Source organism: Myxine glutinosa, chromosome 5 (assembly GCF_964187855.1).
Source record: "Myxine glutinosa chromosome 5, kmMyxGlut1.1, whole genome shotgun sequence".
In the NCBI taxonomy this organism is placed as follows: domain Eukaryota; kingdom Metazoa; phylum Chordata; class Myxini; order Myxiniformes; family Myxinidae; genus Myxine; species Myxine glutinosa.
Window position 1 is genome coordinate 100,501,318 of NC_136265.1, and position 17,503 is coordinate 100,518,820.

At 45.0% G+C, this 17,503-nt stretch overlaps 1 protein-coding gene across 5 annotated transcripts in view; it reads left to right on the forward strand.

Annotated features, from left to right (window-relative positions):
• Window positions 1-4,870: 4,870 nt before the first annotated feature.
• The window catches only part of LOC137417723 (uncharacterized), a 173,325-nt gene continuing 160,692 nt past the window's right edge, over window positions 4,871-17,503 (forward strand). For 2 of the 5 annotated variants that reach the window (XM_078778421.1, XM_078778419.1), the window contains exon 1: window positions 4,910-5,142. The gene's annotated coding sequence lies outside the window, so the exon portion shown is untranslated. Of the gene's footprint in view, window positions 5,143-5,250; window positions 5,538-17,503 lie in introns of those variants that run through there. The other 3 variants (XM_078778417.1, XM_078778420.1, XM_078778418.1) reach the window with 3 other exon arrangements.

A 17,503-nucleotide genomic window follows, 5' to 3' on the forward strand; every position in this document is an offset into this window, starting at 1 on the left:
ATAGTGTACGATGTAAATGTTGTCTTTTTCATATTTGTTGTAAGAGGCACTGACTGCATCTTGAAATTAAAGCAATTTAACTCATCAAGCTTTTATGTGATTTTCATCCCATTATTTACATGCATGTTTTGCATTAGACCAATTCATTTCTTTGAAAGTGTTCTGTAAATGTTAAGGGCAATGAAATAATATGTAAGCCTATTGGGGTGGGGGGGGTGTAAGTTTGGGTCGGGCAGAATACGTTTTTTATATGTATACCTTTATGCAGAATTGGGTGAGGGTTTTTTTTGTTTTGGTCTCAACTCGTGGGTGAAGATTTATTTTTTTTCATAAAAACTTCCATGCCCCCCTGGGAATCTAATGCTACACCTCTTATTTTGGAGAGCGACAGATTAAAAACCAACAAATTAAACCCTTTAAGTTTGGAAATTTATTCACATTTGCCTTCCCCAAAATCGCTCGCCCATGCGAAAACAAATTCTCCCCACAAAAAAAAAATCATTTCCCCCGCACTCCCTTTTGTACATTAAAAGTTTTGACCCTCCCACTTATGTTGAACCAAAATTCCACCATTTTTGCCCTCCCCTGCTACAAAAAATGTCGAGGAAAACCTAACCTTACCTAAAAACGGCAAAAAAAGAAATTTTTTTAATCCCTTAAAAAACGTAAGAAAGTTGAAACTTTTAAAAAATCCTTAAAAACACTAAGAAACGTAGAATAACATAAAATTGCCTAAAATAACAAAACATATTTTAAATAACATCAAAAAAACATGACTTTAGTTTTGTTTTGTTATTGATGAAGTGACCTGGAGCCTAATAGACAGGAGGAAAAGTTAGCATTTGTAACTCTTTGAGGCATTTCTTGTTAAAAGTTGGTAACAAGTGTTTTTAACATAATTTGGGTATGCTAAATCCGAATCCGGTTGTTACCAAGCTGGCAAATGCTTTATAGTGGTTCAAAATCGCAATTCAAAATGGCCGCCAAAATCGCACATATTTGATGTGTCAAATTTTGTTATTTCATGCTTTAGGTTAAAACTATGTTAGCAGAGTAGGTATTTGGTCTTTTGAAAACACTTTCAGCATGGATAATTCAAACTAAGTTGATATCAAGCAAATACAAGCTGTTGGCACCCCGCCAGAGGACAAAATCCAATCAAAATCCAATGATTGCGGTAAGATCATCAATCGAATCTGACGCATTGTCCAGTTCATATTTCAGCTGCTCGTCATGCTCCTCAAGGTAGTTTGTAAGTTGTGGTAGAAGCACTTGCCAAAGTGCCTGCAATGTTAGTTTGTGAGCTCGCATTCCTCTAGAATATGACTTGCCTGCCATACAGTGTTCTGTGGTGGACGGTCCCATAATTCCACTCTCGGACCAGATATCTGCTAACCTCGACGACTGCATGTGCTGGCCAATAGCTTTGAGAAAGTTCAAGGAGATATGAAGACCACCAAGGCGAGGGATGAGAACTTCCTTGAACTCCGGTATCGCAGATTTCAACTCCAGTAATTTGCAATACAATGCTTGGTCTACCGTGAGTACTACATACTTTTGACCTAGCTTTGAGCTGATGTGCATGCAGCGTTTTATGACCGTAGTAAGAGTGTCAAGCTCATGCGCCGGGGCTTGAATAATTGGTAAGTAGCCAATCGTTGTCATTTCTGGATCCGTCGTGCTGTAAAATTGATTGTGTTGCGTCCATCCCAACTGTGGATTTTCATTTTGCCGTTTCATGAAGAAAGACATATCTGTAGCTCGCGCCAGTTGCGCTGATGCGTTTTCATGTTCAACTTCGGTGTACCATTCTGGCTGGATTTCTGCAGTAAACGCTGGTGTACGTTGTGTTTCCCTGACATTGGCTTCTATTATGTTATTCATGGCATCTGGCACTGAAAGTGATTTATGCTTCCATGGTACAAGATCATGGAAGTTGAAGTCTGGAGCAGGACCTCGTTGCCACACAGCCATCTGAGTGGCATGGAACGTCTTCTTTCCATCCATCGATGAATCATTGATGTCAATGTTATCTGCGGAAAAATGTACAAATTTTCCCGGTGTCAAATTAGGGGGAATGACTGCACCATTTTCAGTATCCACGTTCTGGATGGTATGCCCTGCCAGAGCATTATCCACTTGTAGGATGGAATCGTAGCTGAGGACATGACCTGCAATATTAAACAGTTGCACCAGATGTTTGAACCTCGTTGCCTGGTGCAATGTACTTCCAAGTCCAATGTGCTTTGGGGTCCACTTTTTCCCATGGCTGACTGCAAATACAATATCTTGTGCAATGTTTAGGACGTTTGACCGAACTTTTGCCTCAAGTACTTCATCGTCATTTTCATCAGTGTCACCATCAAGAGCTGACTGGCCTTCAAACAGAAGACGAAGGAACATATATAGGGAATCTGGTATACATGCAGCTGCATCATCTTCACTGACGTTGAATCCTTTGTGGCCTGGCTGTGACACGAGGTCTCCTCTAATCTTAAGGGCTACGTGGACGAATGAAAGGAAGATGTCATCTCCAGGTTGATGGACTGGCGTGAATAGTTCGTCGTTGTCTTGATCTTCCATCTGTGAAATGGGAATATGGCGATATTTTGTGGGAACGAGAAGCGTTTTGTTTCCCGAGGGTGCCCTATCTAGCATAGGGATGAACTCGTAGATCTCCGTCAAATGATGTTTTAGCTTTTCTGTGAAAGAAGCCCTGCAGCTGAGAAACGATGGTGGAATCTCAATGTTTGCATCCTTGGTCAGGCAGCAGTACTGATTGAAAACATCATGTAGTTCCAATACATGTCCTTTCTGAGCTGAGACTTGCAGCTCTGAACATAGCCACGCCATGGCTAGATCAGTTTTGTGACTAATGCTTTGAATAGCTTGTGTGGACCTCGTAAAGTTCACATAGCATTGAAGGTGGTATTTGCCTTCTGACGCAATCAGATCGTTGACACATGCAACTCGAATACGTAACACTTTATCAAACTGTGCCGCCTCGATTATCTGCGCACTCATTTTCTGTGTTGTTACAGATACAAGTCTATGCTTTATATGCACAGTTTGACAGAATAAGCATTTGTCCCAGTCAGTACCCAGGACAGATCCTCGCAATATATGTGTTGATCTGGAAGACATGCATGTTTCTTTGCTGCTCGATGCTTGTTCTCCATCTGTGTCCATACTACATCCTGATGTTTTCTGATGCTGGTGCAACCGCTGAATTTTTCCCTTGTCAATAAATTGTGCATAGCAATGTCTATGCCACACAACTGACTCTGCATCTGTTGACTGAAGCACAACTTCGAGTCTATCAATAACATCTCTGTTGCTATCATCTCTGAGTTTACTTCGTGCGGTTACAGCATCTCGGAGTGTCATCAAACCCTGCTTCCCAACCTGGTGCACATCCTTGTCGTCCTTCTGACAAATGATACAGAGACTCAGGGATGGTGATGAAGATCGCCTCTTGAGACTAAGCACTGGGTCCATTTTTCTGAAAAGAGATAAGCCATGGTTAACACTCGTACCCAATAAGCATGTTCTCAAATATACAGGTTATAATACTATACTTATAATTAAGTCTTAAATAAGCCGCTCCGAGTGTACACATTTAAACTGTAGCTTAGACAACAATATGTTAGCATGTATAATGTATATCTTACCTAATGCCATTGCGCTGATTAAGTATGTTAAACACCTTAACTAAGTCCACGGATTGTCGTCCAGCATAAAATGATTCCAATAATCTGAAAGAGAACTTATGAAAAGCAATAACATGAATGAGGCAGTATAACTACCACTACTCCAGGTATCATCCAATATGTTTGCTGTTGTAGAAATAGTCAGTAATGTGATTAATGAGTTGTTTTAACTCTAAACCTTAAGTACTACATTCAGACACCAATAACATATCTGTGGCTAGTGGGAAACCAAATACAGTATATGCATTTTTCAAATTTTACTGCGGCCATCTTGGATTTTGACCTCTGGCAGGGTGCCAGCAGCTTGTATTTGCTTGGTATCAACTTAGTTTGAATTATCCATGCTGAAAGTGTTTTCAAAAGACCAAATACCTACTCTGCTAACATAGTTTTAACCTAAAGCATGAAATAACAAAATTTGACACATCAAATATGTGCGATTTTGGCGGCCATTTTGAATTGCGATTTTGAACCACTATAAAGCCTTTGCCAGCTTGGTAACAACCGGATTCGGATTCAGCATACCCAAATTTTGTTAAAAACACTTGTTACCAACTTTTAACAAGAAATGCCTCAAGCATTTTATATAAGGGCCTTTTGAGGTTTTACGTCCTGTCTATGATGTAACTTGGATGTTAGGCCTATGTTTGTTTTCCGATCCAAGCCTGTGTCGGTCCTCATAATATGCATTGATCGCCTCCTTGCAATTGCCAAGGAGCTCCAAGGGAATTTTCCGGAATTCGATTGAGTAATAGGAAAGGCAATTTACTTCAAAATACATTAAAATATTAGACAGAAGTTGAAATATATTTGAAGAAATATATTTTGCAAAATCGGCCGGGCCCGGTTCAACATTGCGTGTTACCACAGTCGCCTCTTTTGGGGGAGACAAGATGGCGGACAGTGCACTTCCGGTGGCTTCACGCACGGAGCCGTCGTGACCAATCCAGGTGTAGAGATCAGTGCTCAAAAGCAAACGTACTGTCGTTTTCCGGTAGTTCATCAACATTTTCGAGCAAAGTGGACCCGTTCCATTCAAATTTAGTTTGGGGAAAAATATATCGCACCCGTGTAACAACAATAAACAACAACAACCTTTCGGGGGTGCATGTTCCGGGGAAAATACCAACGGGGGTGTATGTTCTAGCTTGGCTTGTAGTACCTTCTTTTTCCTCGCTTATTGCGCGTTGGATATTTTTTGTGTATAATACCTTATAGCAAGTTAATAGGCTGGAAACAATGCTGTGGTAATACACACTAGTGGGAGTGAGATAAGGATCGAGAGGGATTCGAGAGAAGTAACACATAATCGGATAGAGAGGAAGAAGAAGAGGATTGTGTGGATCAAGCCGTTCAAGCGTGGATCTGTGTCTGTGGCGCGGGACGCGCGCAAAGAAACGTTTTACACAAAGCGAGTTGAGGGCTGACGAGGGTAAGTGTTGTGGAGATTTATGGGGTTTAAACATATTCCTGAGTATAACTAAAGGTCGTGGTACAGATGATGACGTGTTTGTTAAATATATTTACATTCTCGACTCCTTGAAACAAAGACTCATGCATGGTTTGAGAAATGGTAGACGCTAAAAGACGCTGCTACGTGATGACGCCATCAGCATCAATGAAACCCCTTAATGTAGAATCTGATCTTCGATCTTTTAAAGGGGAGCAAATGTAAAACGGGAAATCTGAGGTAAACCAAGGGAGATGAGGTGAGCGAAAGAAGTATGGAATATGTAAACTGGAAAAAACTAGATGGTATTCACGGAAGACTTAGGCCTACCCCGCGCAGTCAATTTGTAATTGCATCGATCGACACTTCTGTCTGAGGTAAATGTGTACAAATTATACCAGTACTTTGAAATTCTGTTATAAAGTACATTCATAAGCCTTTAGCTTTTATTCTAGATGCTTTCATAACTACCAAGGCTGATAAAGACGCCATAATATATATCTAAAGTATAAATAAATGGGGATATCGTTAAAACGTCAAAGTGTACTTCTTCTTCTTCGCTTTGTTTCACCAGCCGAGCAAGTCTGAGGCGATTACGACGATTTTAATTTCGTGCGGTTTTCGATGTACGCTCAATATGCGCTATGTCAAATCGTCATGTAACATGTGGTAAAGTTTCAATTCCCTCTGGTGAACGGTTTTCAATGTACACAATATGCGCTATGTCAAATCGTCATGTAACATGTGGTAAGGTTTCAATTTCCTCTGGTGAACGGTTTTCGATGTACGCTCAATATGCGCTATGTCAAATCTTCATGTAACATGTGGTAAAGTTTCAATTCCCTCCGTTGAACGGTTTTCAATGTACGCTCAATATGCGCTATGTCAAATCGTCATGTAACATGTGGTAAAGTTTCAATTCCCTCCGTTGAACGGTTTTCGATGTACGCTCAATATGCGCTATGTCAAATCGTCATGTAACATGTGGTAAAGTTTCAATTCCCTCTGGTGAATGGTTTTCGATGTACGCTCAATATGCGCTATGTCAAATGGTCATGTAACATGTGGTAAAGTTTCAATTTCCTCCGTTGAATGGTTTTCGATGTACGCTCAATATGCGCTATGTCAAATCGTCATGTAACATGTGGTAAAGTTTCAATTCCCTCTGGTGAATGGTTTACAATGTCCGCTCAATATGTGCTATTTCAAATGGTCATGTAACATGTGGTAAAGTTTCAATTCCCTCTGGTGAATGGTTTTCGATGTACGCTCAATATGCGCTATGTCAAATCGTCATGTAACATGTGGTAAAGTTTCAATTCCCTCTGGTGAATGGTTTTCGATGTACGCTCAATATGCGCTATGTCAAATCGTCATGTAACATGTGGAAAAGCTTCAATTCCCTCTGGTGAATGGTTTACAATGTACACTCAATGTGCGCTATATCAAATCGTCATGTAACATGTGGTAAAGTTTCAATTCCCTGTGGTGAATGGTTTTCGATGTACGCTCAATATGCGCCATGTCAAATCGTCATGTAACATGTGGTAAAGTTTCAATTCCCTCTGGTGAATGGTTTACAATGTACACTCAATATGCACTATGTCAAATCGTCATGTAACATGTGGTAAAGTTTCAATTCCCTCTAGTGAATGGTTTTCAATGTACACTCAATATGCGCTATTTCAAATGGTCATGTAACATGTGGTAAAGTTTCAATTCCCTCTGGTGAATGGTTTTCAATGTACGCTCAATATGCGCTATGTCAAATCATCATGTAACATGTGGTAAAGTTTCAATTCCCTCTGGTGAATGGTTTTCGATGTACGCTCAATATGCGCTTTGTCAAATCGTCATGTAACATGTGGTAAAGTTTCAATTCCCTCTGGTGAATGGTTTTCGATGTACGCTCAATATGCGCTATGTCAAATCGTCATGTAACATGTGGTAAAGTTTCAATTCCCTCTGGTGAATGGTTTTCGATGTACGCTCAATATGCGCTATGTCAAATCGTCATGTAACATGTGGTAAAGTTTCAATTCCCTCTGGTGAATGGTTTTCGATGTACGCTCAATATGCGCTATTTCAAATCGTCATGTAAGATGTGGTAAAGTTTCAATTCCCTCTGGTGAATGGTTTTCGATGTACGCTCAATATGCGCGATGTCAAATGGTCATGTAACATGTGGTAAAGTTTCAATTTCCTCCGTTGAATGGTTTTCGATGTACGCTCAATATGCGCTATGTCAAATGGTCATGTAACATGTGGTAAAGTTTCAATTCCCTCTGGTGAATGGTTTACAATGTACACTCAATATGCGCTATGTCAAATCGTCATGTAACATGTGGTAAAGTTTCGATGTACGCTCAATATGCGCTATGTCAAATCGTCATGTAACATGTGGTAAAGTTTCAATTCCCTCTGGTGAATGGTTTTCGATGTACGCTCAATATGCGCTATGTCAAATGGTCATGTAACATATGGTAAAGTTTCAATTTCCTCCGTTGAATGGTTTTCGATGTAAGCTCAATATGTGCTATGTCAAATGGTCATGTAACATGTGGTAAAGTTTCAATTCCCTCTGGTGAATGGTTTACAATGTACACTCAATATGCACTATGTCAAATCATTATGTAACATGTGGTAAAGTTTCAATTCCCTCTGGTGAATGGTTTTCGATGTACGCTCAATATGCGCCATGTCAAATCGTCATGTAACATGTGGTAAAGTTTCAATTCCCTCTGGTGAATGGTTTACAATGTACACTCAATATGCACTATATCAAACCGTCATGTAACATGTGGTAAAGTTTCAATTCCCTCTGGTGAATGGTTTTCGATGTATGCTCAATATGCGCTATGTCAAATCGTCATGTAACATGTGGTAAAGTTTCAATTCCCTCTGGTGAATGGTTTTCCATGTACGCTCAATATGCGCTATGTCAAATCGTCATGTAACATGTGGTAAAGTTTCAATTCCCTCTCGTGAATGGTTTTCAATGTACGCTCAATATGCGCTATTTCAAATGGTCATGTAACATGTGGTAAAGTTTCAATTCCCTCTGGTGAATGGTTTTCGATGTACGCTCAATATGCGCTATGTCAAATTGTCATGTAACATGTAAAGTTTCAATTCCCTCTGGTGAATGGTTTTCAATGTACGCTCAATATGCGCGATTTCAAATGGTCATGTAACATGTGGTAAAGTTTGCAATTCTCTCTGGTGAATGGTTTTCGATGTACGCTCAATATGTGCTATGTCAAATGGTCATGTAACATGTGGTAAAGTTTCAATTTTCTCTGGTGAATGGTTTTCAATGTACGCTCAATATGCACTATGTCAAATCATCATGTAACATGTGGTAAGGTTTCAATTCCCTCTGGTGCATGGTTTTCAATGTACGCTCAATATGCGCTATATCAAATGGTCATGTAACATGTGGTAAGGTTTCAATTCGCTCCGTTGAACGGTTTAGAATGTACACTCAATATGCGCTATGTCAAATGGTCATGTAACATGTGGTGAAGTTTCAATTCCCTCCGTTGAATGGTTTTCGATGTGAGCTCTTAACAAAATGCAGGCAAGTAGCCAACGTATAAAACCGATTGCTTAACCCCACTTTTCGCTTCAAGATCACAGGATAACAAAACCAAATGGTGAAGAAGTAAGTGTACAGCATGGAAAGGATACCAAGCTCCAGGTCCAAATGAGTGTGCGTTGTGAGGTTGAGGAATGGAGCAAAGCAGATTGATGAGATATTCATGGGTAACATTTGTTGTAATCAGGACTGATATGGGTCGCACTAAACACCGCCCAGAGACACGTTTTTAGCCATGGTGTGATTTGACAGAGAGCATGGGGGTGGGGGAGGGGGTCACCTGGCTCTTTTTTTTTTTTTTTTTTTTTTTTTTTTAAACAGTATAGACCGTACGGCAGTGCCATCTGGAACAGCGTTTGTCTGTCCGTCCAGTTTATGTATGTATTTATGGCCGTTTGTCCCTCACAAACATCCACCAACCATAGCTGAGGTTCTGGTCACATGACAGGGGGGCGGTGTTTAGTAACCATTACAGTTGCATATTTTACTTAAAGGAAATATAATAACCTTCTATGGAATGTTTTTGGGTCCCAGCGGGTGTCGTAAGGTAGGTAGGAGGTTTTAGAAATTCCTCAATACAATTATGATTACCTTCGCAAAAGCGGAAGGTTATGTTTTGATCGCTGTGTATTTATTTGTATGTCTGTGTGTGTGTGTGTGTGTATGTTATTCGCATAACTCAAAAAGTATTCAACCGAATTGCATGAAATTTGGTGGGATGATTGGTTATTATACGGGACACATTTGATTAGATTTTGGGAGCAATCGGGTCAAAGGTCAGGGGGGTCACGACCTTGCAAAATGTGCGTTTTTTGTCATAACTCGGTCAATTCTTATCCGATTTGCATGAAATCAGCACCAAACTGTTCACTGTTCTGTTCCCTACACTCCCATGCCAAGTACAGAACAGTAGCTGCGGCGAAGGTATGCGCTCTACCGAGTGCCCGTTCTAGTTTTAAAATGCGATCGACACGGACCTTGCTCCCAAAACGATGGTTTGGTGGTTTGATAATATCAATTTGTGATTTGAGTAATTTGTGAATGGAATGATGAATGATGCTGTTTGGAATGAAAATATCGAGATATTGAGTTTGAAGCTGAATGAGGAAATGACCGAAGGGTTTCCATCCGTGACATTTGCGGATTCCCCAAATATTGCACTTTCGCCATTGACTGGATACAGCAACATTCAGACTGGGAACGTATTGTAACGATTTTGAAAAGTGTAACGGGTTTTGAGAAGTGTAACGGGTTTTGAGGAGTGTAACAATTTTGGAGGAAGGGTAACGGATGTGAAGAGTATGGTTTTGGTATGGTAACATCCTGGTAATGTAAATAATGGTCGCAGCCGTCCTCCTAATTAATTTCATAGAACATACACGCAGGTCACGATATATCTTTTAAATAGTGTATTTCCTTATTCCATGTAGGCTAAGTATGTGTTTTCCACTAGATTGACTTTGCATTGTATCAAACAAAATAAGCGTAGGCCCTTCCAATTTCCCCAAAACCTCCCTTCCAATTGCCTTCCGCATTTTGGCTGGTTTTCTTCAAACCACCATTGGCCACGAGGTAAGGTTGGGGAAGAAAGGCGTGTCTCGACCTCGTCAGAAGAGGGCAGGAGTGAACCGGCCCTAACAGCCAATCAACACCGCGGTGAGTGACCCGGTAGGCGTGCCCTCGGAGCCGGCGGCTTAATTCCGCCGGAGGTGATAAAAGCGACTGCAGGGGACTGCTTTACGAGTGCAGATGGGAGTTGACTGGAGATGAGAGATGACTGGAGAGAGGCCTTGAGAGATACGCTGGGGGATGACCTGGAAGAGGAGCGCAATCCACCGCAAGCCCTACCTACCTACCTACCTGCCTGCCTGCAATACCCCCCTGTCGTTGGAGAGACGCGCTGAACGGAGGGAGACGGCTCCACCCCAGGAAGAGGAGCAGGTGTGCCGAGCCAGCGCGTGACGGCCGCGGATACGCGACGGAGGTTTTCCCGCCAAAACCGCGAGGGGTGCTGCGGCCTCCGACCTTGCCTTCCTCTCAAGCCATCAACCTCGAGCGATTACCTGCCTGCAATATCCATCGTGTGAGTGTGAACGTCCTGTCCTACTCGTTTGTCTTGGGGATTAAGTAAATGAAATAGAATAAGTTAACCATGCACTGTGTGACTGCTCTTTTCCATCTATTGCTGTAAATAATATTGGTCGCTCTAAAATATTGCTTGTGTGTGTATAATAAATCTGTTCTTCCTCCAAACTCTGTCTTTCTTCTCTCTTCTTCTCTTTCGGTCGCTTTAGAGGTTTCCCAATTGAATATCTGTAGCGCGATTAGTCAACGTTCGGGTGGAATCGGGTTCTAATCGGGGAGTAACTGTTCGGACGCGGTTAAATACACCACCGCTCGGTAAAATAACATCCAAAAACCGTGTCCGTAACAATTGGTTGTCAGGAGTTGGGATTCGGACCTGGGACTAAATTTGTTAGGCCCAAATTTTGGAGCACCAATTGTACTATTAGAGTAACAATTGGTGTCGGGGAGTGAGATCGACCCGGAGCGCGCTGCACGCGCTCAAAATTATAAAGCGGACGAAATTGTGTTTTATAAAACCCGAATTTTTAGATCGCGCCATGGACAATCAAGGCGATCGGATGTCGGTGGGGGAGATAGACGGGTTAGGGGTAACCCAGGAACCAGGGGAAATGTATGTGGAAGAAAGGGAGGAGGAAAATGGCAATGTGGTTGCGGGAATTTCAGGTGCACAAAATGGCGCTCTAGCGCACGTGATTACAGCGGCGCCACATTTAGCCACGCCCATGGTCGCAGTAGGCGAACCGGAGATGCCAATGGATTTGAACCTTTTTTTTATACAAATGAAGGCCCTTATGGCCCAGAATAGTGAGCAATTGGGGGTAATGGGGAACCGGATGGATGCTCAGAGTGAGCAATTGGGGGTAATGGGGAACCAATTGGGGGTAATGGGGAACCGGATGGATGCTCAGGGTGAGCGATTGGAGGGCCAAATGGGGGTAATGAGGGACGAAGCGAGGGGTACCGGTGAGGGATTAGAAAAGAAATTTGAGGGATTAGACAAGAAATTTGAGGGGTTAGACAATGGGATAGAAGGGGTGAAACATGGGTTAACGGGGGTGGAAAACAGAATGGCTGCCCAGGAGAATCAGTTAGAGGGGGTGAAAAATGGGTTAATGGGGTTAGAAAATAGGATGGAGGACAAATTGCGGGAAATGGGGGAACAATCCGCCCGGGAAATCGAACAGATGGGGAACCAGATGGAGGAAATACGAAGAGGGATGAGTGAGGAGGTCTCGGGGCTACGCGAGGAGGTAAAGCGAGGCGAAAAGCGTATAGAGAAAGAAGTGAGGAATAATACGGCTAAGTTACAGGGGGGAATAGAAGATCTGACGGAGGAGGTGGAGCAGCTGACAGAGGGACAAACTAAGTTAGTGGAGCAGGTTCAAAAGAACACTGCGGTACTAGGAGGGTTAAAGGCGACACAAAAAGAAATTAAAAACGAATTAATAGCGACGCAGAGGCAATGTCAGATGGTACGGGAGGAACTGACAATGAGGGTGGAGGAGGTGACAGAAGTAATGGAGACGAAGGACCGGGAGGTAAGGACGCACGTAGAAACGGTCACGGTAGCCTTAGAGGACGAACTTGAGGAGACGCACCGAGAAATAAAAGAGGTTAAACAAAAATTAGAGGAAGTGGGAGAAGAGGTGAGTGAAATTAAGAAGGGACGGACAGAAGCTAAGAGGGAGATAAAGGAGGAAGTCATGGAATATGTACAAGGTCTGTGTTCAAATCATGATGCGGTGCTCACTAACCAAATAAAAAGTTTGCAGGTGGCAGAGAAGGTGCGACGAGGTACGGAGGTGAGTGGCAATGTACATGATGTGAGGGGAGATTCAGTCGGCTTGGGGATTGGTTTGGATCCGGGTGTTCGTGAAAGGCCGTTGGTGAGGTGTGTGACAGGACAGGTGTGCGAAAAAAGGGGTGTGCGAGAATGTCCGACCATGGGGTGTGTGAGGAAAAAGTGCACGCCGAGGAGTGAGTGTGCCGTCAAGAGTGAATTGGTCAAAGCGCGTGTGCGAGGGAGCACAGGGAAGCGCGGTGTGGTGAGTGTTACGGAGGAAGTAACGAAAAAGTGTGCGCGGGAAGACGCGCGAGAAAGGTGTGTAACGGACGGGTGCATGGGGAAAGCGCATGCTGTCAAGAGTAAGGGAGAATGCATGCCTGTGGTGAGTGTTACGGAGGAAGTAACGAAGAAGTGTGCGCGGGAGGATGCGCGAGAAAGGTGTGTAACGGACGGGTGCATGGGGAAAGCGCATGCTGTCAAGAGTAAGGGTGAGTGCGCGACTGAGAGTGGAGGTGAGAGTAGTGAGAGTGAAACGGAGCGTGAGTTGGTTGTGGCAGGTGAGCGAGGATGTACACCTGGAATAGAAGGATGCACACCTGGAATGGTAGAGCGTGTGTGGGAAGGCACATTTGAATTGGTAGTGAGACACGTGGTTGGGTGTGCGAATGAGGGCACACCTGTGATTGTCACAGAGGAGGTGACCGAGAAAGGGGCGCGAAGCGGTGTATTGGTGAGGTGTGCGAGCAACGAATGTGTGCCAAAGTGTTCGGTGGTCAGGTGTGTGACCAAGTCGGTGAGCGGAGTGAGTGTACCGAGGTGTGAAAGAAAAGGTACGAGGAGAATGGGAACGGCTGCATGTATGAGCAAGAAAGAGGTAGCGTATGCATGTAAGCCTGCAGGTGAAGCGTCGACGGTAACCGGGTTAAAGGTTAGGTCGACTTTTAGCCGGATCGGGCCCTCGGTGCGTGCCGGGCTTCGCGTGCCGCGAGAACCAGCGGAGATCCGAGTCACGGCGGGTTCGAAAGGACCGCCGTGCGCGATCCACGCTGGGCCTCGCGTGGAGCGGCCGCGTCCGGGCTCCACAAGGCGGAGCGGGCAGCTCGATAGGAAGGGTCGTCATGGCGACCACTTTCTATTGAGACGTGCCGGCAGGTCGAGATCGGGACATTGGATGGCTCCACGCCGAAGTGGTGCATGGGATCTCGGCCCGGGTAAGCCCCCGCCCCGGCCCCGAATGCGGGACGCATCCAGCCGCCAGCACAAAAGAATCCGCGTTCAGTGCTCGGCTGTACGAAGCCGGGCTGTAGATGTGAATTGGCGCACCGAGAGGATGTAATAAGTAGACGGGTGATGTGAATTGGCGCACCGAGAGGATGTAATAAGTAGACGGGTGATGGTGATAGTGATAGTAGTGATTTGAAACGAAATTTAGAAAAGTGAATAGAATTGGCAGTAAATGGAAAATTTTTGAATTGTTGGATTTGGACGAGCGAAATTGGTAGTGAGAGACCCCCGATGTGGTGGGATGGCAAATCCACCATCCCTCACAGGTGGGGGCAAATGAGCAATAGTTTATGGGGTGGCTATGACAACCGAGCCAGGGAGGGCTTGGATAATGATAGGGATCTAGAAGAGATTGACCTTAGGTAACGTTAAGTTTAGTTAGTGACTGATACCTGTAGTGGGGACGCAGGTAGATTAGTGTGGATTATAATGACGTGGGAGCGCAATAGTTTAAAGGGACGACTGGGAAGCGCAAGTTTCAGAGGGGAGTAGTTAGCGGAGATGATGCCGTGTGTGGGAGTGATTGAACAGGTGTGATTGCACAGGTGTGCAACTGAACAGGTGGATGGAGCAGTGTATGAGTGAGTGATGGTGATTGTGTATTGTGATGACCAAGTGGTCCAGGAAGAAAGGAGGGTGCAGGTGGCACCAGGTGAGATTGCACAGGTGTGCAACGACAGGTGAATGGAGGGCAGGTGTATGGAATAAATGGTATGGAGTATTGGAATGGATGGTCGTGGAGTGAGTATGGTGGAAATTGTGGAGTGGAGTGGATGGTGCGAAGGTGTGAATGGGGGAAGAGTGGACCCCCATCACGGATACCCGGGGCGGGTAGTGTAAGTGTTAGGTAGAGGGTATAGGTAAATTGTGGTTGGATATTGGCATCTGTGGTGCGAGTGGAAGAATGGTATGTGGATGGGTGCGTTGGTGTTGTGGAAATGGCTGGGCGTGTAGCCTGTTAGTGTGTGTAGTTGGTTTGGGCACTCCACCACTGTAAGGATGTCGGCCAGGTGAGGCCGCAGGTGGGCTCTGGGAGCCGGTAGTAGTTGTGTGGATGGGGCCCGAGGATCCGGAGGACGGACCCGGGTAGCCCAGTGCCAGAGGGCACCAAGGGGTGACAGAGCCAGGAGAGGGGCTGTCCCCAGTTAGTTAGGTTAGGGTGAGGAGCTAGGTAAGCTCGGGTGGCAACTACAGTGGTGGAGGTGTGCAGGTGGGTAGACCTGTTGGGAGAGGTACACGTCGCAGCCCAGAAATTGTGCTAGAGCACCGGGAGATGAATCGGGGGAGTGAGACCCCAAATTGAGGAGCACCACAGTTTGGCCAATGGGAATTGGTTATTAGAACCCATAGTGTAAGTTGGCCAATGGATTGGCAGGGAAAGACCCCGGGTAGTGTAAAGTGTGTTAAAGTCATTTAGAGGATAGTTAGGATGAAGGATCTCCTCGCACCATCTGCATCCACTCACCTGAGGTGACAGGTACTCCACACCATGCCATGTTTTGATTATTTTTTATGATGCAAATGTTTGGATTGTGAGACGCATCATGACGTGGGTGTGACATTGTGCTTTGATGTTCCATCTCTGCCTCCTTATGAGGATTGATGATGAATTTGGTGATGGCAAATTTTGAAGTAAAGGGATTGTGGGGACGAATTTGGTATAGGGGAAATATGGGGAAGACGTGACAGTAGTGACGAATTTGTAAATGTGTAGATTTTTGTACATATGGGGTGAGAACAAGGGTAGGGTAGGTGACAGGGGGGTGACGTACGGTAGGGACGAGCTTTCTCACTTCGGCCTCCGTACGCATTTCACCTTGCATTGCCTTATTGACGTGTACCCTTGTGACCTTACCCCTCGCTCAATTGTCTTTCTTTTGTCTCCCACATGACCTGTGCGCCATTGGGTGCCGATGGGAGCGTGCGTGAGGTGGCCATTGTGCGCCCGAGATTCCCAGAACCAGCACGCATTGCGTTGATGTACCACTTTATGGACCGCTGTTCGGCGGCCAAGTACCACTTGATGGACCCCAGGTTCTGGGGCAGGGCACCTCTGTTGGAAACCGGCCATAGTGGCCAGGGAATCTTGCTTGCGGACCTCGGTAAGGTGGCACCTATGCCAAACAGGTGGACCACCCTTAGTTGGCCCCTGAGGCCCTAAATAAAAATGGACACAAGTTGTGCTTTTTATTATGTCCAAATAGGCCGCATGAAGCCAGAAGACGTCGGGAAGAACATCGGCCCAGCAGAGAAAGAGAAGACCACCACCAGTTCTTTTGTTGTGTTTATTATGAGCCATGGTGACCGCACCGGATGGTGCTTTTGGGTGCTTTGTGGTGTTTGGGTGCTTTTGGGTGCTTTGGTGGTATTGGTACTGGTGCATCGATGCAATGCGTGCTGTCTCCTCCCTCCCAACAGGAATTTCTTTCTCTTGTTCCCTAAAAAGAAAAAGAAAAAAACACACAGGTCCTGGGTTGCGTTGTAAATAAGAAATCACGTCATTGTAAATAATGCTCCCCACCGTAAATGTATAGTTTCAGAATAATTCCGTAATTCGGTTAGCTGTGGGCTTGAGTCTGTTAGACAGGATGCAATGCAATAGGGGGACATACTTATTTGTGTTTTAAAATTGTCACACTCAGGGTCAGGTTAATTGTAGAGGGAATTACACCTACATGTCACACTCAGTTAAGTCTAGTAGGCCCGAGGACGTGCCTGAAGAAAGGAGGGTGCAGTGTAACGATTTTGAAAAGTGTAACGGGTTTTGAGAAGTGTAACGGGTTTTGAGGAGTGTAACAATTTTGGAGGAAGGGTAACGGATGTGAAGAGTATGGTTTTGGTATGGTAACATCCTGGTAATGTAAATAATGGTCGCAGCCGTCCTCCTAATTAATTTCATAGAACATACACGCAGGTCACGATATATCTTTTAAATAGTGTATTTCCTTATTCCATGTAGGCTAAGTATGTGTTTTCCACTAGATTGACTTTGCATTGTATCAAACAAAATAAGCGTAGGCCCTTCCAATTTCCCCAAAACCTCCCTTCCAATTGCCTTCCGCATTTTGGCTGGTTTTCTTCAAACCACCATTGGCCACGAGGTAAGGTTGGGGAAGAAAGGCGTGTCTCGACCTCGTCAGAAGAGGGCAGGAGTGAACCGGCCCTAACAGCCAATCAACACCGCGGTGAGTGACCCGGTAGGCGTGCCCTCGGAGCCGGCGGCTTAATTCCGCCGGAGGTGATAAAAGCGACTGCAGGGGACTGCTTTACGAGTGCAGATGGGAGTTGACTGGAGATGAGAGATGACTGGAGAGAGGCCTTGAGAGATACGCTGGGGGATGACCTGGAAGAGGAGCGCAATCCACCGCAAGCCCTACCTACCTACCTACCTGCCTGCCTGCAATACCCCCCTGTCGTTGGAGAGACGCGCTGAACGGAGGGAGACGGCTCCACCCCAGGAAGAGGAGCAGGTGTGCCGAGCCAGCGCGTGACGGCCGCGGATACGCGACGGAGGTTTTCCCGCCAAAACCGCGAGGGGTGCTGCGGCCTCCGACCTTGCCTTCCTCTCAAGCCATCAACCTCGAGCG